The following is a 27664-nucleotide window of genomic DNA, read 5'->3' on the forward strand; positions in this document are numbered from 1 at the left end:
TGTACTTCGATGTAATTGTCGGTAATGGCCTTCCCCGTGGAATTTGTAGTTCATGTTATGACAGAGCTGTTATGATTTTTGGGCAATTCTTTTATACCAGACCAAATGTCAAATTGTTGTGCTGACTCATCTGCATAACTACTGGGTGTCTTGGGAAAGTTTTTTCCTAGCAGCAGTCGCCAAAGAAACTGAGGGAGGATCAGTTGTCGTGTCATGTACCACTTGAGCTGTCAGCAGCGCCGGTGCTAGGGTCCTTGGCACCCTAGGCACAGTGTGAAAATTGGCGCCCCCCTGTCAAAATTGGTGCTGCGCTTCCCTCCCCTCAGCTCCCCATGTCTTTCTTTAACTTACCTGCATGAAGCTGCTCCTCTCTGCTCTGTCTTCTCCCCTCCACTCACAGACACTGTTGGGCCGTGATGATGACATCATCACGGCCTGTCACTGTCAGTGAGCGGAGGGAAGGAGACAGAGCAGAGAGGAGCAGCTTCATGCAGGTAAGATTCATAGCCCCTTCCCTCCTCTCCTCCCCGTGGATTTCCATTTTAAATGACCATAGTCATTTTTTTTTAATTTCGAGGTGCCCTGCAGAGCCCGGCGCCCTAGGCAATTGCCTAACCTTGCCTAATGGGAGCGCCGGGCCTGGTTGTCAGCTTACTGACCAGGAGCTCATTGCATCTTGAGATCTGAGTCAGCTGGAAAGAAAGAGAAGACATGACTCTTAAACTTAGGATCATGCACAGTTGCCAAAATGTAATGATCCGATTTCAAGTTGTTGATAACTCTTCAATGCTTGCGAGGCAAATAAAGTACTTGATCTACAAGTCCTACATAGTTAGCGGAATTGCTTAGTTTCATGTCCTCCTTCAATTTGTTTAGCTGCTTTTCCAAAAGTCTAATTAGGGGAATCACTTGACTCAAGCTAACAGTGTCTGGACTCACTTCACAGGGGCCTACTTAGAGTGGTTTCAGCACCTTGCTCAACATGGAAAGTATTCTCCACTGCGCTGGACTAAAGTACATTCCACCTCAAATTTGATTCTTCTTGCAGCAGCTGCAATCTCCTACATGCTGTTGCAAAATGCCGAAAATGATTATTTTGGGACACAAATAGCATCTCCTTCATGTCACTGTCATTTTTGAAGAAGCTTAGTACCACCAAGTTGATTGTGTGAGCAAAACACAGAATGTGATGCAATTCTCCCCGCTGTAATGCTCTCACAATATTGGTGGCATTATCACAAATTACATATCCTCATGAGAGTCCAAGCAGGATAAGCAATGTTGCAATGACATCCCTTTGTTTTTCAAACAGAATGGAGGAACAGCGAAAAGCCATCCACGCTTACTCCTTGAGCCATGACATTTGGAAAGCAGGGGGAATGTATTTTAGTCCAGAGCAGTGGAGAATACTTTCTGTGTTGTGCAAGGTGTGGAAACGATTCGAAGCAGACACCTGTGAAGTGAGTTCAGACACTGCTAGCTTTAGCAAAGTGATTCCCTTAATTAGACTTTGGAACAGCTCTTTGAATAATTGAAGGAGGAGATGAAACAAAGAAATTACGCTAAGTATGTCGGACTTGTAGATGAAGTACTTTAATCTCTTTGCCAGGATTTAAGAGTTATCAACTTCTGGAAATCGTAGCACTACATTTTGGCAACAATGCTTGATCCTAGTTTAAGAGCTATGTCTTCTCTTTATTTCCCACTGTTCCAGATCACAAGAGATGCAATGAGCTCCTGGTGAGCAAGTTGACAGCTAAAGTGATACCTGACACAACAGCGTGCCCTAGTTCAGTTTCGCAGGCTACTGCTGCTAGGAAAAAAATAAGCTTTTTCAAAAGACCCAAGGATGATGCAGATGACTCAGCATAACATTTTGACATTTGGTCTGGTCTAAAAGAATTGCCCAAAAATCGTGACTGTCAATGTCGTGACTGACTGTCGCAAAATGAACTTCAAATTCCACGAGGAAGGCCTATACTGGCATTTAGATCAAAGTACAGAGATTTCTGCAATGGTGGATTCCATTGGGGATGAATTAGTATTGTGTGATTATGATGTACACACTGATGAGGGTGAGGATGATGACAGTGTAGATTGCAGGTGCTGGGATCTAGCTGAGAGAAGGAAGCTAGCTGATGCTGGAATGCTTATTAATATTTGGGTAGAATGACATGTTGACAATTTTATGTTTTTCTACAGTAAAGTTTTACCTTTATTAAAGATGTGTTTGTTCTTTAAAAAGGCAAAAGCTTTTTATTTTACATTTTTGTTTTTGACATTTATGTTGCAGAGACTTCTGAAATGGTGGTTTCCTGCGGGGATGGATTAATATTGTGTTAGGATGATGTACACACTGATGAGTGTGAAGATGATGACAACATCTTGCCAATGTAGAGTTCATTGACAGCACTGTTACCTTAGTTGCCTTAACCCCATTGATAACTTTTTTTGTGGGGGACCCAAACAAACCAAGCACTTCAGCCACAAAAGTGGCAGTCCTTGTCGCTGAAGTGCTTTGTTTGTTAAAGTGTGCATGTCCTTTTTAATATCCATTATAATGGTGGTTGGGAAGGTCCCAAGGACAATTCCATCTTGCAACACTTTTCCTTTCAGCTACCGCTGTGTGCCAATGTTACCTACATGTGTTATAAGTGCTGAAGTTTGTTTTCAATCATCATTTCAATCGCTTCTCTCTCGTACGTGTGACCACATACTTTGTTTTTCACTGGGTTCACCATCTCCAACTGTGTTATAGGAGTGCTCAGGGTGACGGCGATCTCCTTGTCTTCATCTTCCAAATCTTCGTCTGCAGGGGCCGGTGACACCCATTTGTTTTCTCGGGTCTCTTAGCTGTTCTTTAAACTGTACATATTTATCATCTAGTCTCAGGGCCTCCTCTGTATTATTATTCTGAGGCGCAGTGTATCTCTCGTGTACAAGCTCTCTTAAATCTGGGATCTCATCCAGGGGGTCATGCTTTAATTTAAGTACAGTGTCCTCAACTGCATCTATATATTGGTTTAAATCTGTGTTCAATGCAGCGTATTCCAACATGACATATTCCATGCTGCCCACATGTTCTATGTCACAGTCTATCTGAAGCAGATGTAGTGCCACTCCAGTTGTAATATCCATTCCTGTGTCTACATAAGATTGGCAGTTCTTCAGGAATGAGAGGGCGGATTCCACAGAGGAGAAGGAGATTAAATATACAGCATGAGCAGACATGGTTAATAATGTAGATTTCATTGACAGGACTGTTGGGCTTAAGGCAGCTAAGCTATTGGTAGCTTGTTTTGTGGGGGCCCAAACAAACCAAGCACTTCAGCCACAAAAGTGGCACTCCTTGTCACTGGTGTGCTTGCTTTGTTAAATGTACCTTTTCAATATCTTACATAAGGGTGGGTGTTAGGGCTCAAGGACAATTCCATCTTGCACACTTTTCTTTTCTGCAACTGCTGTGTGGCAATGTTTCCTAGATGTGCTATGAACTGCTGTGTGTTTGTGTCGTTGTTCTGTCGCTTAGCATCCAGCCAGGTCGCTGCAGTCTTTGTCCTAAATGTATGAAAATAATATTGTGACCTATGAGGTGGTCAAAATTGACTGCAAATGACTGGAAATTAGTGTTATTGAGGTTAATAATAATGTAGGAACAAAAAAAAGAGCAAAATTATGTGATTTTAGCATATTTTAGCTATTTTTCTTATACAGATCCAAAACCAAAACCAAAACACGGGTGTCAGTGAACATCTCTTCTGTGAACATGCTTATGACCACTACACAATTAAATATCCAAAACAGGCCCCTCCTCATAATTATATCTTTCCCCCCAGTAATCAAATCATCAAAACAGTGTACACCCTCCCGAAATCATCATTATATGCCCAAACACAGTACACCCTCCTTACCGGCACATCATCAAGTCCCCAAAACAAACGCAATAGTACCCTTTCCTCCACCACCTCCAAATCCAAAACAGACTAATTATCAGTACTACCAAGATTCCACCACTTACTTCACCGATGGTAGAGGAGAGAAACATATCCATACTGGGCTATTCTTCACTTCACAGCACATAGTGGGAGACAGGCTGCCACAGATGCTGATAATCCTATTCTAAGCAGAGGTTGTAGAGAGCTGTAGCGTGCTCCGTGCGTTCATTGGCAGTTCAACTGATAACGAATCACTAAACTTATATGCATTTAAAATACGCCTCTTAACAAAAGAGAGAGAGGAACGAGTCATGTAACTTCTTTGTAAGAAGCAGGAGGCAGCACAATGGCTTCCTTAATATACTCAAACTTCCTGCATTAAAAACAAAGTTGTTGGCTATTTACTTAACAGCAATGTGTCCTGTTTCTAAGTACAGGGAGCAGCACTATAGGGGTGATCATCACTCTGGACCCGCTGCTGGTGTCTTGAACAACGTTTATGTGTCTTCTGAACACACGATTAAAGTAAACGCATGTTTTGCCTTTTTTATTTAAATTAAATATTTTTTTTTACTTTTTCGGTTTTTCTAAATTTTTTATTAATTAACCACAAGAGCAGACTGGTGTGCGGTAAGACTTCTCATACTGCTGCCAGCCAGTATAATAACCAGGGATCTGAGCATCGCTCTCCTGCGCTAGTGACCTTTTATTGATAAATTGTACTGCCGAAGATCTTTAATGGCTGCGATAGGCAGCGATAAGAAGTGTTCAAAACCACTGGGTTGATAAATAGATTCCTCAGTCTTCTAACGTAACAGTTCTCTAGGCATTAGTGTAAGTACTGTATTCAGAACAGCTTTGTGGTACATTGGCACCTTGCTGGATAGTTTTGTTTTTTGTGGGAGTAGACAAGTTTTACCTCTTACATAAATTCCAGGTAAGAGGTAAAGTAAACACACTATTAATGGCAGCTGATTAATGAACAGTCCTTTCCCATGTCCTCAAAATGAGTGTATTCAACCTGTGCCAATCTCCACGGTTGGCAAATGAATCAATGCAAATAATATAAAGTGCAATAGATGAGAGAATTGAATAGACAATGACGTGCTTTTGTACATAAACCACTTTGCCTTGTATAACTCATTTTTGTTTGATTATACTATGTCCAACTACTATAAGTGTTGACATAGGATTTATGTAAACCAGCTCAGCTCCATAATAAGCAAGTGGGATGTTCATGGTTCATCTTTACGCCCTAGCTCTGCTTCTTACAATTATACACAGTAATACTTCTGTGTGCCAAGTGTACATATTTATTTTGTGAATCACTTGGCCTCTGGGTGGAAGTATGGGAGGAAATTGGAATAATATGATAACATATAATATAATAAATGTAGACTTAGCGTCCTACCAATTTATATTCAATTGATCTCCAATTCCTACTCAAAATAGATCCACTTCTATGGAAAAACACCTATATACCACCCTAGAACATGATTACAAAAGCATTAATCTTTAAGCAAGTTACCTTTCTTTATCAGAGTCCCCCCTCTGCATTGCTGACAGCTCCCTCTAATGTCATCAGTAATGAGTTAACTCCCTACTCCCATCCGGTCACAGGCCTATGTTAGGCTGCCCCTTCCCTCCCTTTTACTGTCTCCAAGCATAAAGGAGGTGCAAGTGTCATCTGAGTACAGATATGCCTTTTAGTGGCATGCTTAGTACAGCCAAATAAATTGACCAACACAGACCAAAGATCAGCATAGAACCAGGTGCAATGGCCGCAACAGCAGTGTGAGTTTATAAATGGTTTTTAGAAAGACATTTGCTCCTGGCACTGTTTGTAAATACTCATCAATATCTGCAAATAATTCCTTAATTTGGAATTCATTAATTTACATAATTGAATACTATGCTATGAGACTGGAAAGGATGCTGTCTGAATCTAAATTCAACAAACAGATGTGGTTTTAGCTAAAAATGTTTAGCTGTTGAAGATATCGAAAATAAAAGTCTTATCTAAATCTAGAAAAATGTACTGCATATTTCAGGCATTGTACTACTTACTACTTCCAAATTGTTTGAGCCATAGACATTTTTAATAACAATGATAAAAATACATTTACAAAACCATAAGGGCAATGGCTGAAAATTGTGTTGATCCCTAAACACCTTGATATTATTTTACAACAAGAAGGGTATTCATAGAAAAACTGTTTTCGCAGGCATGTCAGCGTACTCTTTTCTTGGTTTTTGTGCTGTTGCCGAAAGACCAATTTCCAGGTATCTAGATCAGAATTTCCATATCAAAAGGAAAAGTTTTATCTATAATTTGTTCACTTCCTCTTTCTTTGGTGTGACAGGGAATTGCATATTGCTCAACGAAGGAGGTTCATGATCCCTTTTGCGTTAAAAATTTGTTCTGATAAGGCTTTTCTCCTTATTCAAGTTATTCCCATCATTACAGCACTGAGAGTCTTTTTAACTAAAATTCAACTATAGCTCATCTATCCATGTATACATGACATACATGAAATATAAAATAATTTGCATAAAAAAATTATGTTTTTTCCTTTAATAAATATTTTGGAATGGTAGGATTTTATAATATATTCTGGACCAGCGTTAAATCAGAATAAAGTTCAATGGTTATTTCAGTAGGAAGCAAAAAGTTACAAGAATCCTAAATCAACTCAATCCAGCCCCATTGGTGGAAGGTAGAGATGGGCAAAGTTGCTGTGGAATTTTGTAGAAATCTTATTTTCGGGAATTTATTTTTGTGTGCATAACTCTCACGAGTTTTGGATTGCCATTTTCTGTATATATATATATATATATATATAGTCCACTGTCATTTTCTCAAGTGCCATTTTAGAAGAGCCAGTGAATAGGGAGGAAGTTAGCTGCAGTGCTCTGCTCATAAAATAGTGTTCAGGGTGAACCAGGGACATAGGAAAGCAATAGAATCCTGTCATTATTGTAAAGCAGTTTTGTGGAGAATAGTGAACTACAAAAGTTTGCTGATCGATTGCTTTTTTCTTAAATACACTTTACACAGACTAGTGGCTACTGGTTGTTGTTAATGCATTGCATTGCATATATAGAATAGTGTGAGACAGCATATACAGACTGAGTTAGATAGATATCATTCTGAACTAGCTAGTATATTTATTTCTTTGAGAAAAACAGTGTGCTTTTGTGAAGGGTTCACCAGGAACTCCAGTGTCCGGTGAGCTCCTTCCATCCTCCTTTGCGGTTCCCCCTATTGGCCCCCCTGTGGTGAGCCAATCTGGACTCGTCACATCACCACGCACCGTCGCATCGATGTTTCGTGATGTCAGCTATATAAGCTGCTTGGCGCCACCATTTTAGGATTAGTCAGGGGGTGGAGCCAAGCAGAGAGGACGTCGAGTGAAGTCCAGAAGAAGGGTAGACGTCGGCTGCGGTAACGGAAGTGGCAGTGGGCCCTCGAAAGGACTAGAGCCACCCTGCCACGAAAAGACGGCACCTGAAGAAAGAAGACGGTGCTGGGAGAAGAGAGGAAGGCCATGGAGGCAGAGGGCCATTGTAAGGGCCAGGAGCTACTCTGCCCTGCCAAGAATACCCCTGAAGACCCTGAGCCGAACCGGAGAAGAGGCGCCGCCGGCTGTAGGGTCTGGAAGACCCAAGACGTTGGGGCAAGCTGAGTATACTGCACGGAGCAGGTAATTATAAAATACTCTTTAGTTAGGTTGGGCACAAGGCCCGTGGGCAAGTGGAGGGGGGGGGGCACAAGGCCCCTGGCGCAGTTATGGCATAGGTAGGCATTATCCGGGCACTAGGCCCCATAAATAGGTGGGCCCTAAGCTCATTCTGTTCTGTTCCCCCGCAGGCATTACACTTTTGCTGTCAGACTATCAGCAGCAGAACACAAAAAACAAACAGATTTCTATTTTTTACAACTGGGACAGCTCACACTGCCACTGCGTACCGGTTCCCGCTCGTAAGCTTCTACTATGTTGTGTTAAGTCCTGGGGGCATCTAAGTTTCTGTGAGTGTGTCCAACTGTATGGGAAACGCGGCTGCTATAGGTGAAGACCTCTCCTGCTAGTTCTAAAAGCTTATGACAGTTACTAGGAAGCTGTAACATCGTAAAGGATTATATCCTGGGACAAGTGGTGTAATAGTAATTTGACTTTCCACTGTTTGGTTTTGCTACTAGTTGTTAGCTGACTCTCATTGCTCTCTCCACCACCATTTTTGTTTAAATAAAAACTGTAACCTTTTGCCAAAGTTACATTGGTGTCCCTGTGGTTATTTATTTATTCAATTACAGTAATAGTGAGTCTAAACATGCAAAGGGGGTTTATGTGCAATGAAAGGGAGATATCAACACTATGCAGTTTATTATTTTTTTAATTGAATCAGAGAAGGCAAATGAAATGATGGCAAAGTTACAAAATCCTTCGTTAAGACAGCTCGCTGCAGACTTTGGCCAAAATTGGTGAAAATTGGGACCGTTGTGAAGGGTTCATTAGAAAATACACTGGATATGACTGGAAATGAATGTTAATGCTATAAATAAGAATATAGTGGCAAAAACATCTCAAAATTACATTTTTTTACCAATTGTTCACAGTTTTTAATTAAATTTAGATTCAAAACCAAAGCTTTTCGTGTTTGTTCGACAAAAACGGTAGCAAAGCCGAAACACAAAGTCGGTTTAGAATAGACACTGGTTTTGACACCGAAACACGAGGGTCAGCACACATCTTTAATTTATGGCAATATCTTATATGATGATAATGGCATAATGGCTTTAAACCCATAATAGTGTGTGTGGAAAGCAAATTATTACCTTGTTCATTACAGTAATAGGGGATGATGTCATAATATTTTAGCCCTGCTACCTTCATCACAATCTTCCTTATGTCTAAAAATGTCAGGGACTTAATATCCAGTAGAAAGGGACAAATGTATATTAGATATTAGCTTATGTTCAAAATGTCTCTTCATTATGGTACAAATTTACATGAATACACATTTTCATTTATTTAAAAAAACAAAAACAACACACACACACACACACACACACACACACACACACACACACACGTATGTAACTATTTTCTTTTAATAATTGAACACACATAGAATAAAGTTTAAAAAAAATCAATTGCAATAACATTTTTCTATTTGCTCTACATTTTTTAAAAAAGATTTTATCATTAAAAATGATGTAGGATTGACAACTGGGTGAGGGGGGCTGGGAAGCGGGTGGGGAAGGCTGGCATCGAGGTGAAGGAGGCTGCCAGTATGGCTGTCTTCTTAAGCTGTAAAAAAAAGGGGGAAAAGTAGATTAGCAAGTTGGGTGACCTCAGCAGAGGTCTGAACTGTTACATAACTTGAGACTCTCTGCAAAGGTTCATGTCATGCTAAACACAGCAGTAGCCAAAGAACTAATACTTATTGGAGGCACATGCAGATATATATATATATATATAGTGTGGTGGCCAGGGTGGGGTTGGGGGTAGAGTTGCTTGACAGCAAACACTTTTTAGGACCATCATGTCAGACACCTGTGGAATGGCAAATTTTGCCCAGGTCTAGGGTAAATTACATGTTTGAAATCAAGGCTTTCTGATGAGAAAACTTTAATGCTGCCCCCCAACCCCACAAAATATCTAACACTATTACCTCAAGATATTACATTTTTCAACAGCTTCCTCCTCCTGGCCCTCATCAAATTCAATTGCCTCCTCAGCCTGCTGTTCCTCCTTGGCCTTCTGCTCCTCCCTTGGCACTATCATCGCCCCAGTTCTTTGCCATTGCAGATACAAGTGTCAGAGCACGGTCAGGTGGTCTGTTGGAATAAATATATCACATCAGCTGATTTCTAAAAGTTATCCCTGTTTCACACTTACATAGAGACGGCCAGATAATGTTAAATAACAATCATCATTATCTATTTATATAGCGCCACTAATTATGTAGCGCTGTACAGAAAACTCATTCACATCAGTCCCTGCCCCATTGGAGCTTACAGTCTAAATTCCCTAATACACACACAGGCAGAGAGGGAGAGACTAGGGTCAATTTAATAGCAGCCAATTAACCTACCAGTATGTTTTTGGAGTGTGGGAGGAAACCGAAGCACCCGGAGGAAACCCACGCAAACACAGGGAGAACATACAAACTCCACACAGATAAGGCCATGGTCGGGAATCAAACTGATGACCCCAGTGCTGTGAGGCAGGAGTGCTAACCATTAGGCCACTGTGCTGCCCATAAACAATTCCACATATAGACAACTGAGTGGCTAAATAAACACACCTCTACATCCCTTACAGATGGACTTTGACTCGGGTGGTTTATATTAATCACAGAGTGAATCTGAAACTTTTCTATTACATAGCAGGCTTTGTACTTTGGCAAATGAAGGCGATTATCAGTCATATTGCATTGTACTGGGCCAAATCTAATAGCTAGCTTTGTAAATATAAATAATTGTGATTAATAGAGAAGTCACGTCTCAGAATCTCTGCTCTTAAATCCTCTAGGAGCCATGAGTGCTTCCTTCTGAGGTCCATCCATCAGCGCTGAAATTGTACAACAGTACGCCTGTGGTGCAATTGGTACCACAGGCGCCTGCGGATGGCCTTATATGTCCGCAGCTTATCTTCATTTGAGATGTACTGGCCTGTGGGCCGGTACAGGCTGTCTATAGCTGCGGTATGTATTCTTAGCTCTGTGAACGTCGCAGACCTCATCTTTGCAAGTGATTAACTCCTCAATATTTTGCACACTGATTGGTTCTCAGTGCACGTATGGGCATAGGTACGTCACTCGCGGATCCCTTCAACACCATATGTAAGATGTCTGCCACACCTGTCAATTACTCTGTCATCAACTGTATCCTGGCAATTAGGGGTGTGACATCCCCTGGCTAATTATACACAGGCATTTGAAGGAGAATGCACCGGCATGTCCTATATAAGAGCTGGTGAGACAATCATTCAGCTCTGCCATTTTGTGAGATTATCACAACAAGGTGCAACATTTTGGGGACTAAAAAGAAACTCAGAAGTTTATTTTGGAAACCATTGGTTGGTACAAGGGCCTATCTCAGACACGTACAAGGCCATTTAAGTATTGTTACCAATTACTGTCTTGTTACTTCTCTTTAGTCAGCCCAACCCCCAGCACGCTTTTCTCACCCCCTCAGCCTTCTCCCAGCACCCTCTGTCCACCACCCCACCCCCCACTCCTTACCCCCAGACACTTCGGCACACCCTCCAGCCACTTCTACCCAGCCTGCAGCCACCTTAGGTCAGCCTCCGTCACTCTCTGCTGCCCCAATGACCTCTGCTTCTTCTACACTGCGTTCCACAGTCAGGTTCAAAAATAAACAGTCTACCGTGCATCCAATGGTCAAGCTGCGTCGAAAATGACTATTTTATTTTGTGAATTTGTATTTGGATGACGTGTGATTTTGGATATTGTTTTATTAATAAACTTGTGTGGTTATGTACAAAACCAAGTGTCTGTTTTTTATCTAATAGACTTTAAAAGTAACATTTATACCACATTATAGCAATTATTTTCATGCTGTGCTGTACTACACAAGATGCTGCAGGATACCTATGTGGATTATAAATTTATAAAAGTACAGGAAAATAAAAGCAATATACTACTCAACACAATAATACTTTTAGGTCTATTGTTGGTGCGTACTGTTGACCTGTGATCCTTCACAGTAGTAAACTAGGCAGGTATTAAAGTAATTCTATCATTTTCAAATAAGCATTGCCCAAGCGATTGTATTGTGTGGTTCCGAAGCACAAGCAATTTATTTAGCAGAAGCAATTTGTTTAGCAGTTCAATAAATAAGTACAATACAGTACAATAGAGCCGATACATGATACCTATTAAAGATCTTACATTAAATCAGGAAAGTATAAAAACACCAAATACATTACATCTTCCTTATAGGTTTCATTCAGGTTCAATGACTGCAGCCCATGCGGTCACATTTCCAGTTTCCAAAAGAGAGAGAGAGAGAACACAAGCCAGCATGCTTGTATATACTTGTCCAGCTAACACTTAGTAAGGTCTTCATTGGTCCATAGGCAAACTGAGAGGGGGTTTCCTAGTGCCTGGAAACCCCCCTCCAGGCCTGGGGCACTGTATGATTGAGGTGGCTGGACTCTGCCCCCCGCTTCACACAGCTCTACTTGAAAAGGGAGAGCTGCGTGCAACAGTAGTGCACTCAGCATTGCCCATGTATATTATAGGGATAGGAAGAGTTGGAGAGCAACCAAGCACTGTCTAAAATTATAGCCACGCCCCCATGCATGCTGGTCACACCTATTGGCAGCGTGGTGTGGAAACCCCCCTCTACAAATCCTGCGTTTGCCCCTGTGGTCTGGGGGTTAATGGCATTCCAGCTCCTTGCAAGTCATAGGTCAGTTCATTTGATCCTTACAGAGGGTGAGGGGAACATCCCCCACCCTATTGTTCCCATGATTTGACTCTGAATGACCAGTTCAAACTGACCCACATAAAAGTATTTAAGAGCATTAATCTCATATTGCTTGTATCTTGCAATCGCTAGATGCGATCGCTATTCCGTCCACCCCGAGTTAATGCTGGTGAAATAAGCTTTAATATGAGACCAAACTCTTTATCTTTCAAAACACCTGAATCATAAAAACCTTTACTACAGTATTATATATAGAGAAATTTACAATCTAATACATTTTACTAATAAATGAATGTGGATTGGAACCTTTAATAAATATGAAATATATAAATAACCAAATGTTGTAGTGCGAGTGTGTGCGTATTTTACAGTGTGATAGCGCCATGCCCTGTGTAGCGTGGCATGCTGAATGCAATCGCACAATAAAACAATATTAACCAATGTACTTTTCGTTCATCCAATTATACGACTTCGACACAGGTAATGCATGGGCACTTTACACAGGTGCCTTTGAACAGAGACCTCTTACATCCCCGGAGATCCAGTTATCACTCTTCCATAGAAACAATAGCACAGTTGAACACTCTCACTCTGAACACTTGAATTTTCAAACACAGTCACTTGAATAAATGATGTGTATTCTTCACACTCAGCAGGTAAGAGGATAAATACTCTCTTAAATAAATACTATAGATTTCCATAGCATATAGCTCAACATTTCCTGTCATCTCCAAATGGGCTGCATTGTATTCACACAAAATGGTGGGTAGCGAGCTCAATTATCTCTGTTCAGCAGCTTTAATTTTCCTGTAGTCCTACAGCTTCTGACAGCAGTAGCAATTTGTTAGCTCAGCAACCATCTATATCACTTGAAGCAGGTTAAACTTAGTCTCTCAAACCTAACCACTCTCTCCCTGATGTCTATTGTCCTTACAAAACAATATCTTACATATCTAATATGTCCAGCAAAAGGGCATACCACAAATACAAATCTTCAGGACTCTCCACCCTATGCCTATACTCTTCTATTATATTGTAAGGGGTAGATTCAATTAGTAAAGAACTATGCGGTCTGCGCATTATTACCGTCACTACAGTAATTTTTCCGCAGATTTTTGCTTGCGACTCATAGCAGAGAAATTGCCGTAGTAACGGTAATAATGTGCAGCCATTTACCATAGTAACGGTAATAATGTGCAGCCATTTACCATAGTAACGGTAATAATGTGCAGCCATTTACCATAGTAACGGTAATAATGTGCAGCCATTTACCATAGTAACGGTAATAATGTGCAGCCATTTACCATAGTAACGGTAATAATGTGCAGCCATTTACCATAGTAACGGTAATAATACGCAGCCATTTACCATAGTAACGGTAATAATACGCATGTCACGTTGTTCTAAAGAACAACATAGCTAATTGAATATACCTCTAAGAGTAGTATGTCAGTCCACCAGCAAATAAGTAATATAGCCGGCTATACTTATCTGCAATTTCTCCACTCCAAAGCTCCTTTGTTTGAACTCTCCTTCAATAGCTGCTGTTTTTTTCTCTGTCCCAAATGGCAGCTTCAAGCTTCTGTATTTTCTCTCTTCACAGTATCTCTCTCAGGGGCCTATTTATCAAACATCCCCCCTGTGTTAAACCCCGAAAACTGTTGTTTTCAGAGGTTTACCATGAAATTACTATCTATTATTGAAGCATCGCAGCAGATATCTCAGATATCTGCTGCTTTGCATTTCCTATCGTTTTTCTGAGCACTCCCCATAACAGCCTATGGGAAATGCTCAGAACCGCTATGTATGAAAGTCTTCATAGAGAAATGTTTCCCTTTTTCTACATGTTAATGTACGCCATCTGAAGCTGGGGTACATTAACATATCTGAAAAGTCTTGCAGATGTCAGCTCTGCTCTGAAGAGCAGGACAGCGCATGTGTGGAGGGATCATGTGATCCCTCCCTGTCACTTATCGCACCGTTTGCCTTCCAGGATGTTAGTGCGCATGCACCAAGTTTTCAGTCGGCGCACTAACAAAAAAGACAAAAAAAAAAAAGAAGATCACCGCAGCCTTCAAAATTGAGAAAACACTGCGATGATCAGGTGAGTCACTTCTCAGTAGAGATGGGCGGGTCCGGTTCCCCGAGAACCGAACCCACCCGAACTTTGGGTACCTGAGTACCGAGCTGAGTAGCTCGGTACTCTCCCGCCCGCTCCGAATCCAAATCGAGGCAGAACGTCATCGTGACGTCGTCGGATCTCGTGGCTCGGTTCTCGCGATACTTCAAGATTATAAATACCTGCCTCCACAGCAATCCATCGCCATTTGACAAAGGGAGAGAGCAGGGTGTAGTCACAGGCTGATTAGAGCAGGGACAGAGAATACAATATTCTTATTCCAATTGCTGTAACAAAAATCGCTAGAGAAGAGAGGAGGATAGAGGTTTATTTTTACTACTGTTACGCGTCAAAGCCAAGCTGCAAGATAACAGTAAGGCATTAGAGGATAATGTTTGCTCTGATTCACAAATGACAACAATCCCTGTGGAGAGTCCATCCAACAGTGGGATGTCTAATCGTGAGCATTCTGCTGATGTGTGCCTTAATAGCCCGAGTGTAGCCAGTGATACACAAATTGAGGATGCCACTTTGGAATTAGAAGAGGATGAGGGGGAGATTTGTGTAGGCAACGAGGGCGCTAATGAGGATGTTGATGAGGATGAGGTTGTTTGTGTAAGTCCTGCACCAGTGGCAGCAGTTCTGGCACGTGACAAGAAAAAGGCCATTGTCATGCCTGGGCATAAAACAAAAAAATCCACTTCTTATGTGTGGAATTATTTCTACCCAAATCCAGACAACAATTGTATAGCCATTTGTAGTGTATGTCAAGCCACAGTCAGTCGAGGGAGGGACCTTAACCATCTTGGAACCTCGTCTATGTTACGCCATTTAACGAGAGTTCATGGCAAAGTGTTGGGAAAAGCTGAAAGTTCTTCCCAAAAAATTACAAGCACTCCATCATCAGCTAAGACCCTCCGCTCACCGACATCCCGACGGCTACAAAATACACCCACCACACCATCCTCATCAATATCCTCAGTAGCGCTCGGAGTTAGCCCGGCATCCCACATAAGGCTGGATGACTCCTGCACTATTATTGATTCCTCTGAAGAAAGCGTTAGTCCCACTGCTGCTGCTGTTGCTGCTGCTGGGGGTGAATCGTCATCCCAGAGGCAGGTTAAGAAAATGAGCAGTCCTACATTTCAGCAATTAACTGTGAAACAATCATTTGCGAGGGGAAGCAAATATGAAAGCAGTTACCCAGTCGCCAAGCGAATCACAGACGCCATGGCTGCCATGTTAGTGTTAGATCTGCGTCCAATCTCCACAATAAACGCAGCTGGTTTTTCACAGTTAATTGATGTTTTGTGTCCGCGTTACAGAATTCCATCGCGACACCATTTCTCCCGTAAAGCAATTCCACAACTATACCAAAAAGTGTGTAAAAATGTAGAGATTGCGCTGAAAAATGCCATTCTGCCCACTGTCCACTTAACCACAGATATGTGGACAAGTGGAAGTGGCCAAACCAAAGACTATATGACTGTGACAGCCCACTGGGTTGGTCATTCACCTTCACCAGCAGGAATAGCAGCAGCATGTACACCACTACGTAACATTTGTCACAGGCAGGCCACTCTTTGTATCACCGGCTTCACTAACAGGCATACAGCTGACAATTTGTTACGCAAACTGAGAGATGTGATTGATGCATGGCTTATACCACTTGGACTCTCCCCAGGGTATGTCATTTCTGATAGCGCCAACAATATAGTGCGAGCATTACAGCTGGGTGATTTCCAACACATTCCCTGTTTTGCTCACACGATCAACTTGGTGGTGCAGAGCTTCCTACGAAATAACCGTGAGGTACAGGAGATGCTTTCGGTGGCCCGTAAAATTTCAGGCCATTTCAGGCATTCAGCCACAGCATGTAGGAGATTACAACAGCTCCAAGAGCAGTTTAACTTGCCCTGCCACCAACGTAAGCAAGAGGTGGTAACTAGGTGGAATTCCACCCTGTACATGCTTCAGAGGATGGAGGAACAGCGCAAAGCCATCCAAGCATATTGCACAAGCCATGACATTGGGAAAGGAGGGGGGATGTATTTCACTCTTGCACAGTGGGGAATCTTTTCAGTGCTGTGCAAGGTGCTGAAACCATTTGAAGTTGTGGCGTGTGAGGTGAGTGCAGACTCTGCTAGTTTGAGCCAAGGAATTATTTTAATTAGACTGTTGGAAAAGCAGCTTGAGAAAATGAAGGAGGAGCTGAAAGCAAGCAATTCAGCAAAGTATGTTGGCCTTGTCGATCAAGTACTTAATTCGCTTCACAATGATCCTCGAGTTATTAAGATCTTGAACTCGGATCAGTACGTTTTGGCCACTGTGCTTGATCCAAGGTTTAAAATCTACATTGAGTATTTACTTGTAAATGAGCGAGATGTGAACTTTTGCAAGGAGCTATTGCTCAGCAAGTTGGCCGCTGAACTGGGCCTCGGCTTGAGGACGTGTCCTCCTTCACTTTCTCAAGCTGCTGCTGCTGCTCGTAAAAAATTTAATTTCCCAAAAAGAAGCAGGGAAGACGCAGGGGGCAGACCAGAACAATTTAACATCTGGGCTGGTTTGAAGGATTTTTCAAAAAAATTTGTCACTTTGCCCATAACTCCATCCAATATGAGTATAAACATGCAAAGGATGGTGGAGGATTACTTTCAAGAGGTAGTTGATATGGAAATGTCAGACAGTCCCTTTCCTTACTGGGAAGAAAAGCAGGCCATTTGGAAACCCATGTACAAACTTGCTTTGCAATACTTAAGCTGCTCACCCTCCAGTGTGTACTCTGAACGAGTGTTCAGCACAGCAGGGAACTTATTCAGTGATCGCCGTAGAAGGTTACTTCCCAAAAATGTGGAGAAAATGATGTTTATAAAAATTAACTACATCTTCCACGAGGAAGGCCTTCCCCATCCAAGACATCCAAGCACTGACTGTTCTCTAATGGCGGATTCAAGCGGCGATGAATTGATAGTCTGTGATGATGACGTACACACTGATGAGGGTGAGGATGAAGCTGAAGATGATGACGATAATATCTTTTTAAAACTTTCTATGTAAGTGTAGGGTGCAATCTACCCCCAAAGAGGAAAGGGACTTGTGGCATTTCCATATCACGTACCGTCTTGAAAGGATGCTGTTTGGGCAATTTATCCTTAAGGGTAGGGTGTTATAGACAGAGTGACCCCAAACTGGCTTTGTCCATTTCAATTAATATTGTACAGTCTATAACGGCTGAATTTTTTTGTATTTTTGACAAGTGGAGGGGGGCCTAGAGAGTCAGAAACGAAAATGGCTTTGTCCGTTTCAAATAATATTGTACAGTCTATAATGGCTGAATTTTTTTGTATTTTCAACAAGTGGAGGGTGGCCTAGAGAGACAGAAACCAAACTGGCTTTGTCCATTTCAATTAATATTGTACAGTCTATAACGGCTGAATTTTTTTGTATTTTCGACAAGTGGAGGGGGGCCTAGAGAGCCAGAAACGAAAATGGCTTTGTCCATTTCAGTTAATATTGTACAGTCTATAACGGCTGAATTTTATTGTATTTTCGACAAGTGGAGGGGGGCCTAGAGAGCCAGAAACCAAACTGGCTTTGTCCATTTCAATTAATATTGTGCAGTCTATAACGGCTGAATTTTTTGGTTTTTTAAACAAGTGGAGGGGGGGCCTATAGAGACAGAAAGCAAACTGCCTTTTTCCATTTCTTTACATATTGAACTATAAGTGTAGGGTGTAATATACATCCAAAGACGATGGCTGCATTGCCAATATGCATAGATGAAGAGGAAGACAATCTGTTTTGTGTGTAGAATAAATGAAGGCCTACCTACCAGGAATTAAACTGTTTTTTGGATGATTTATTACCTCTACAATTAGATTACTTATCTATCAAACAGTTGGAGCACTAAATTGGGTTATTTTAGGCCCAAAAACATTGGTTTTCCAACAAAATAGCAAAACAAAACCAAACAAAACCAAAACACGCAATGGCGGTTTTGCAAAACCAAAACACGACGGTAATCCAGATCCAAAACCGAATCCAAAACACGGGGGTCAGTGACCATCTCTACTTCTCAGGGACAGCAGGTTATCGGCACTGCTGTCCCTGAGAAGTTTTACATTGCCGTTACTTTTCAATCCTTATCAAGGAGATAAGGATTGAAAAGTATCAACTGAAAAAAACAAAGGGTAAATAAATAGACCCTCACTGTTTTGCTGCTGCCTCTCTCTGCTTCAGCTCTGTTTTCTCTCCTGTCGCAAACTCTGTGTCTTCATAGTCTCCTCTATCACATTTTTTCTTCACACACTCTGACCCCTCCCCCATTATTTTGGCAGGAAGACTATTCTCAATTGGGCCCTAATAATAGGGCTAAACTCAGCGGAAGGAAAATAACTTTTCACAGCCCCAATACAGGAATGATTTTGTTCATATCCTATTAAAAGTGTTTTTAAAAACTGAACCAGCATTATTTTTTAGCAGTCAACTTTCGCATTAATTTATAACACCAATATGAGTATTACCTCATACAACCTCTGATTGTCTGAGAGACTAGTAATAGAATTTGAATTAGAGAATTAGGTATCCTTGGCTCCCAACTATTTACCTTTTAAAAGTACAGTCCTTCATGTGGGCCCTAATTAGAGATGAGCGGGCTCGGATATCTGAAATCCGAGCCCACCCGAACATTGCCGATCCGAGTCGGATCCGAGACAGATCCGGGTATTGGCGCCAAATTCAAATATGAAACTGAGGCTCTGACTCATAATCCCGTTGTCGGATCTCGCGATACTCGGATCCTATAAATTCCCCGCTAGTCGCCGCCATCTTCACTCGGGCATTGATCAGGGTAGAGGGAGGGTGTGTTAGGTGGTCCTCTGTCCTGGTAGATCTCGTGCTGTGCTGTGCTGTGCTGTTTAGTTCTGTGCTGTGCTGTGCTGTGCTGTGCTGTGCTGTGCTGTGTTCTGCAGTATCAGTCCAGTGGTGCTGTGTGCTGTGCTCTGTCCTTCTGAGGTCAGTGGTGCTGCTGGGTCCAGTGCTGTGTCCTGTTCAGTCCAGTGGTGCTGTGTCCTGTGCTCTGTGCTTCTAAGGGCATAGTTATTTCCCCAATATTCCCCTGTGTTTAAAAAAATTAAAAAAAGTTATTTAAAAAAATACCAAAAACTAATTTAATTTTTTTTAATTACCACAAAATTTGCACAACCAATCCTGCAGTATAAGCCCATTGGTACTGCAATATTACCAAGTTCACACATTCAGCAGTAAAAGTCCAGTGGTACTGCAATATTACAAAGTTTACACATTCTGCAGTATCAGTCCAGTGGTGCTGTGTCCTGTGCTCTGTCCTGCTGAGTTCCGTAGTGCTGCTGGGTCCTGTGCCGTGTCCTGTTCAGTCCAGTGGTGCTGTGTCCTGTGCTCTGTGCTTCTAAGGGCATAGTTATTTCCCCATTATTCCCAAGTTTTTAAAAAATAAAAAAAAAGTAAAAAAAAAATTACAATTAAAAATTAAAAAAAAATAATATATAATTATAACCAAATTTGCAAAACCAATCCAGCAGTATAAGTCCATTGGTACTGCAATATTACAAAGTTCACACATTCTGCAGTATCAGTCCAGTGGTGCTGTGTCCTGTGCTCTGTCCTGCTGAGTTCCGTAGTGCTGCTGGGTCCTGTGCCGTGTCCTGTTCAGTCCAGTGGTGCTGTGTCCTGTGCTCTGTGCTTCTAAGGGCATAGTTATTTCCCCATTATTCCCAAGTTTTTAAAAAATAAAAAAAAATAAAAATTTTTTAAAAAAATAAATAAATAATAATTATTAATTTATTATAACCAAATTTGCAAAACCAATCCAGCAGTATAAGTCCATTGGTACTGCAATATTACAAAGTTCACACATTCTGCAGTATCAGTCCAGTGGTGCTGTGTCCTGTGCTCTGTCCTGCTGAGTTCCGTAGTGCTGCTGGGTCCTGTGCCGTGTCCTGTTCAGTCCAGTGGTGCTGTGTCCTGTGCTCTGTGCTTCTAAGGGCATAGTTATTTCCCCATTATTCCCAAGTTTTTAAAAAATTTAAAAAAAGTAAAAAAAAATAAAAAATTTAAAAAAAAATAAATATATAATAATTATTAATTTATTATAACCAAATTTGCAAAACCAATCCAGCAGTATAAGTCCATTGGTACTGCAATATTACAAAGTTCACACATTCTGCAGTATCAGTCCAGTGGTGCTGTGTCCTGTGCTCTGTCCTGCTGAGTTCCGTAGTGCTGCTGGGTCCTGTGCCGTGTCCTGTTCAGTCCAGTGGTGCTGTGTCCTGTGCTCTGTGCTTCTAAGGGCATAGTTATTTCCCCATTATTCCCAAGTTTTTAAAAAATAAAAAAAAAGTAAAAAAAAATAAAAAATTTAAAAAAAAAAAAATATATAATAATTATTATAACCAAATTTGCAAAACCAATACAGCAGTATAAGTCCATTGGTACTGCAATATTACCAAGTTCACACATTCTGCAGTATCTTGTGCTACATATAATGGAGACCAAAAATTTGGAGGATAAAGTAGGGAAAGATCAAGACCCACTTCCTCCTAATGCTGAAGCTGCTGCCACTAGTCATGACATAGACGATGAAATGCCATCAACGTCGTCTTCCAAGCCCGATGCCCAATCTCGTAGTACCGGGCATGTAAAATCCAAAAAGCCCAAGTTAAGAAAAAGTAGCAAAAAGAGAAACTTAAAATCATCTGAGGAGAAACGTAAAGTTGCCAATATGCCATTTACGACACGGAGTGGCAAGGAACGGCTTAGGCCCTGGCCCGTGTTCATGACTAGTGGTTCAGCTTCACCCACGGATCTTAGCCCTCCTCCTCCTCCCCCCCCCTACAAAAAATTGAAGAGAGTTATGCTGTCAGCAACAAAACAGCAAACAACTCTGCCTTCTAAAGAGAAATTATCACAAATCCACAAGGCGAGTCCAAGGGTGTTGGTGGTTGTCAAGCCTGACCTTCCCATCACTGTACGGGAAGAGGTGGCTCGGGAGGAGGCTATTGATGATGTAGCTGGCGCTGTGGAGGAACTTGATGATGAGGATGGTGATGTGGTTATTGTAAATGAGGCACCAGGGGGGGAAACAGCTGATGTCCATGGGATGAAAAAGCCCATCGTCATGCCTGGTCAGAAGACCAAAAAATGCACCTCTTCGGTCTGGAGTTATTTTTATCCAAATCCAGACAACCAATGTATGGCCATATGTAGCTTATGTAAAGCTCAAATAAGCAGGGGTAAGGATCTTGCCCACCTAGGAACATCCTCCCTTATACGTCACCTGAATAACCTTCATAGTTCAGTGGTTAGTTCAGGAACTGGGGCTAGGACCCTCATCGGTACAGGGACACCTAAATCCCGTGGTCCAGTTGGATACACACCAGCAACACCCTCCTCGTCAACTTCCTCCACAATCTCCATCAGATTCAGTCCTGCAGCCCAAGTCAGCAGCCAGACTGAGTCCTCCTCAATACGGGATTCATCCGAGGAATCCTGCAGCGGTACGCATACTACTGCCACTGCTGCTGTTGCTGCTGTTAGTCGGTCATCTTCCCAGAGGGGAAGTCGTAAGACCGCTAAGTCTTTCACAAAACAATTGACCGTCCAACAGTCGTTTGCCATGACCACAAAATACGATAGTAGTCACCCTATTGCAAAGCGTATAACTGCGGCTGTAACTGCAATGTTGGTGTTAGACGTGCGCCCGGTGTCCGCCATCAGTGGAGTGGGATTTAGAGGGTTGATGGAGGTATTGTGTCCCCGGTACCAAATCCCGTCGAGATTCCACTTCACTAGGCAGGCGATACCAAAAATGTACAGAGAAGTACGATCAAGTGTCCTCAGTGCTCTAAAAAATGCGGTTGTACCCACTGTCCACTTAACCACGGACATGTGGACAAGTGGTTCTGGGCAAACGAAGGACTATATGACTGTGACAGCCCACTGGGTAGATGCATCCCCTTCCGCAGCAACAGCAACAGCTGCATGTCACTCACCGGACCGTGAGTGCCTCTTCCCGGACATTTAGGAACCGTGGCCGTCCTCCATCCTGAGGGTCTGCGCATGCGCAGCCCTTTCCTATACTTCAGTGTATGTCCCTTTAACTTAATTGGCAGATCAGGCAACCTCCCTATATTAAGCACCTGTGGTCAACACCACGTTGCCTGATCTTGGAGTCTCATTCCCTATGAGTCTCTGAAGGTGTTCCTGTATTCCTCGTGTTTTCAGCGCTGCTGATTCCTGTGGTTTCCAAACCACTTCTACCTCTGTGGTTTCCAAACCACTTCTACTACTGTGGTTCCCATACCACTTCTACCATCAACTGTATCATCGTGACTGTTAGCTGATTCCTATCCGCTGCCTCCGTGCACTACAGTCTTCCAAACCACTTCAACGCTATTACTTATCATTGTGACTGTTTGCTGATTCCTATCCGCTGCCTCCGTGCACTTCAGTCCTCTTATCCACATCATCGCTATTATATTTCACTGTGACTGTTTGCTGGTTCCTACCCGCTGCCTCTGTGCACTCCAACCGTTACTTTACATCCACTCACCTGTTCCTCATCAAGTCCGTGAGCTGATTCCTATCCGCTGCCTCCGTGCACTACAGCCTCCAGCCTACAACTCGCCTGTGTTCATCATCGTGACAAGTTAGCTGATTCCTATCCGCTGCTCCTGTGCACTGCAGTCTCTTCTCAGCTCTCCTGTGTTTCCTCGAGACTGCTGCTCTCATTGCCATTTGCTACTCTCCGTGATCAACAGCTCCTGGTCTACTCTGCTCTCCCGTGTTCCATCGCTACTGACAACTATTGGTTGCTACTGGTTACCTCCGTGTACCGCAGAGCCCTGCTGCTGCTGATCGCGCTATCATCCATCTACTGCTGATCCGCTCTCCACGCCTTCACGTGTCCCGCAGGTCTACCCTCCTGTCTGCATTGGATTTATATCTCAGCTACTACTCCTCTGCTGGATCATCTCCACTCTCCTGGGTCCTGCGTGAGTCCAGTTCCACGTGTTATTGGTTCCTGTGGATTCGTGTCCCTGTTGGTCTACTTATCTGTGCGCTGCACCTACTGACCGCTGCCTCAGGTATCCTGGGTCTTCTCATCCAGCCGGCCTCCTGCCGCTCAGGTATCCCTGCACTCCTATCTGACTACCTGCTTCTGAACCACGGTATGCATACTTCTCATTGACTGTGCTGGTGTATTGCATATCTTGCTGGACTGTGTTGGTTCTCCTGTGGAGTCTGCTATCCGCTAAGTCTATTGCCATCATTGACTGTGTTAACTTGTGCTGGACTACTTCAAGAGACTTCCTATATTTGCAGACCTGTTCAGTCATTTATATATATATTGTGCATGTTACTGTGGATCGTATATAAGGTGCCTGTGTATATCCTGTGTTGCAGTCTCTCCCCGTGCACCTCCTCACATATATATTCAGTGGTACAACTTGCTAGTAGCAGACCACTGATCCCTGTTTCCAGTATCACCTGTTCCAGTATCCTCTCACATAGCAGTGGTACAACTTGCTATCGCAGACCACTGACTCCCCGGATACCTCCACTTGGATTCCATTCCTTCACTCAGACAGCGGTACAACTTGCTATCCGCAGACCGCTGACTCTCATCACCTCCTCGTTTCTGTTGGACATTCCTCCTCACTATAGCAGTGGTACAACTTGCTATCGCAGACCACTGACTACCTTCACGTGTCCTTGTCCTACAGTTCCTCGTTTACTATTACCTCCATATTACCAGTGCTGCTAGTCATAGACTTTCCTGAGCATCTCATCATCTGCTGTTTCCTGTTCCGTGATCACCCAGCTACCAGAGTACCCTATTACCATCTACATTGCTCTGGTAAGCCTACCACCTGGTGATCCCTGGGTAAAGACTCCTAGTGCCCGTGACAGTAAGATCAGGCCATGACAGACCCAGATACGGAACCTACAGCCAAAGAGATGCTGCAGCATCTGGTCAGCCGTGTAGAGCAACAGGATGCCCGCCAACAGCTGTTACTTCAGTGTTATCAATCGTTAACCTCCCAAGGAACATCTGGACAGACAGTGACAGCTACTACTGAGGCTCCTGTGCTTTCCTCCGTTTCCCCAGTGCCATCCCAGGTGTCTACAGCTTCTACGCTTCACCTGCCTACTCCGTCAAAGTACGATGGGGACCCCAAAACTTGTAGGGGTTTCCTTAACCAATGTTCAGTCCATTTTGAGCTCCAACCTCAAAATTTTTCTACCCATCGTTCCAGAGTGGCCTATCTTATCTCTTTGTTTTCTGGACAAGCCCTGGCTTGGGCCTCCCCTCTGTGGGAAAGAAACGACCCAATATTGCAAGATAGTGCCAAATTCATTGCTACATTTCGAAGTGTGTTCGATGAACCAGGTCGTGTGACCTCCGCTGCTTCCAGCATCCTCCGTCTGCGACAAGGATCTCATACAGTAGGACAGTACGTCATTCAATTTAGGATCTTAGCCTCTGAACTTCAGTGGAACACTGAAGCTCTAGTTGCCGCCTTCTGGCAGGGGCTCTCCGATAAAATTAAAGATGCACTGACTACCCAGGAGCTTCCTTCGTCACTTGAAGATCTGATCTCTCTTTGCCATCGTGTTGATATGAGATTTCGTGAAAGAGAGGCTGAGAAAACAACTTCTGCTAAAGCACCTCTTCGTTCTAACCCTCAATTTCGTCCAGTTTCACCCTCTGTGATTCCCATGGAGATAGGACGTTCCAAATTATCTTCAGAGGAGAGGAAACGAAGAGTAAAGAATAGACTCTGTATCTATTGTGCTGATTCCACTCATATGCTCAGCTCTTGCCCTAAGAGATCGGGAAATGCCAGGCCCTAACTAGTTCTGGAGAGGTGAAGTTAGGGTCCCTGGAGTCCTCTCCATCTTCCATGAAATCTAAAGTCTGTGCCTTTGACGTTACGATTTCCTGTGCTTCCAAAACCTTTGAGTCACAGGCATTGATTGATTCCGGAGCAGCAGGAAATTTTATTTCCAAATCATTAGTAAATCAATGGTCCCTACCAGTGATTACCTTAAAAACACCCATTACTGTGACGGCTATAGATGGATCACGTCTTATCAACGGTCTCATCACCCAGAGTACGTCTCCAGTAACCCTTCAGATTGGTGCCCTGCATCATGAAGAAATATCGTTTTTAATCCTTCCTGTTACGACAAGTCCAATTGTCTTAGGCCTTCCATGGCTTCAGTGTCACTCTCCCCAGATTGACTGGCGCACCCCTCAAGTCACGTCTTGGGGGTCTGAATGTCACCATCGTTGCCTCTCCCAAGTCATTCCTCTCAAAGTACAGCAATCTTCCATTTCATCTACCTCACCGGGACTCCCTCCTCAATATGCTTCATTTACTGATGTTTTTGATAAAGCTCAGTCTGAACGTCTTCCTCCTCATCGTTCTTGGGATTGTCCGATCGACCTTCTACCTGGCAAGACTCCCCCCAGGGGCCGGGTCTATCCACTCTCGTTACCTGAAACTCAAGCTACATCTGAGTATATACAGGAGAACCTCCAGCGTGGGTTTATTCGACCTTCCACCTCTCCCGCTGGAGCTGGGTTCTTCTTCGTTAAAAAGAAGGATGGATCTTTACGCCCTTGCATAGATTTTCGTGGACTCAATGCCATTACTATCAAGAATCGGTACCCCATTCCGCTGATCACTGAGCTATTCGATCGCATCAAGGGAGCCCGTATCTTCACTAAGTTGGATCTTCGTGGTGCCTACAATTTAATCAGAATCCGTTCCGGTGACGAATGGAAGACAGCGTTTAACACCAGAGACGGGCATTACGAATATCTGGTAATGCCTTTCGGGCTGTGTAATGCCTCCGCTGTTTTTCAAGGTTTCATTAATGAGATCTTCCGGGACTTATTATATGTATGTGTCGTCGTCTACCTGGACGACATATTGATCTTTTCACAGGACCTGCCTGCTCACCACCAACATGTGGCAGAAGTCCTTTCCAGGCTACGGAAAAATTCATTGTTCTGTAAATTAGAAAAATGTTCATTCGAATTACCCCAGATTCCATTCTTGGGGTATATAGTTTCCGGAGTTGGCCTGAAAATGGATCCCGACAAGGTGAATGCTGTACTACATTGGCCCCAGCCAACTACTCTTCGTGCCATCCAGCGTTTTTTAGGTTTTGCCAATTACTATAGACGCTTCATTCAAGACTTTTCTTCCATTGCATCTCCTATTGTGGCCCTGACTAGGAAGGGGGCTAATCCTAAGCAATGGTCACCTGAGGCTCTTCAAGCCTTTCAAATACTAAAAGAGTCCTTCTCTTCGGCTCCAATCCTTCGACAGCCTGATGTGACACTCCCCTTCTTCCTGGAAGTAGATGCCTCTAATGTGGGCTTAGGAGCTATTCTCTCCCAACGCTCGGAACAGCAAAAATTTCATCCTTGTGCCTTCTATTCTCGGGGTCTCCTGCCCGCAGAGAAGAATTATACTATCGGGGACAAGGAGTTACTGGCTATCAAAGCTGCATTAGAGGAATGGAGATACTTATTGGAAGGAGCTCGCCATCCGGTGACGATCTTCACAGATCATAAAAACTTGTCATACCTCCAGTCCGCCCAATGCTTGAACCCTCGTCAAGCAAGATGGTCTCTTTTCTTTTCCCGTTTTGAATTAATAATAACCTTCAAACCAGCTGCCAAGAACAAAAAAGCTGACGCTTTATCTAGAGCTTTTATGACGTCCTCTGATATAGAAGAGGTTTCCAACCATACCATTCTAGACCCCAAATGTATCTCACTGGCTGCTTCATCCACCAAAACGCTACCATTTGGGAAGACCCTCGTGCCTCCTACTCTAAGGAGGAAAATCCTTTCGTGGTTCCATGCCTCTCGTTTTTCTGGACACGCCGGTGAACACAAGACCTTTGAGATTCTCTCTCGAAGTTACTGGTGGCCTTCAATGAGGAGAGACGTCAAAGAGTTCATTGCTTCCTGTGAGCTATGTTCCCAGTTTAAATCCTCCCGCAGAACTCCAGCAGGGTTGCTGCGACCACTACCCATTCCGTCCAAACCGTGGACCCATATTAGTATGGATTTCGTTACTGACTTACCAC

Source organism: Mixophyes fleayi, chromosome 2 (assembly GCF_038048845.1).
Source record: "Mixophyes fleayi isolate aMixFle1 chromosome 2, aMixFle1.hap1, whole genome shotgun sequence".
NCBI lineage: Eukaryota > Metazoa > Chordata > Amphibia > Anura > Limnodynastidae > Mixophyes > Mixophyes fleayi.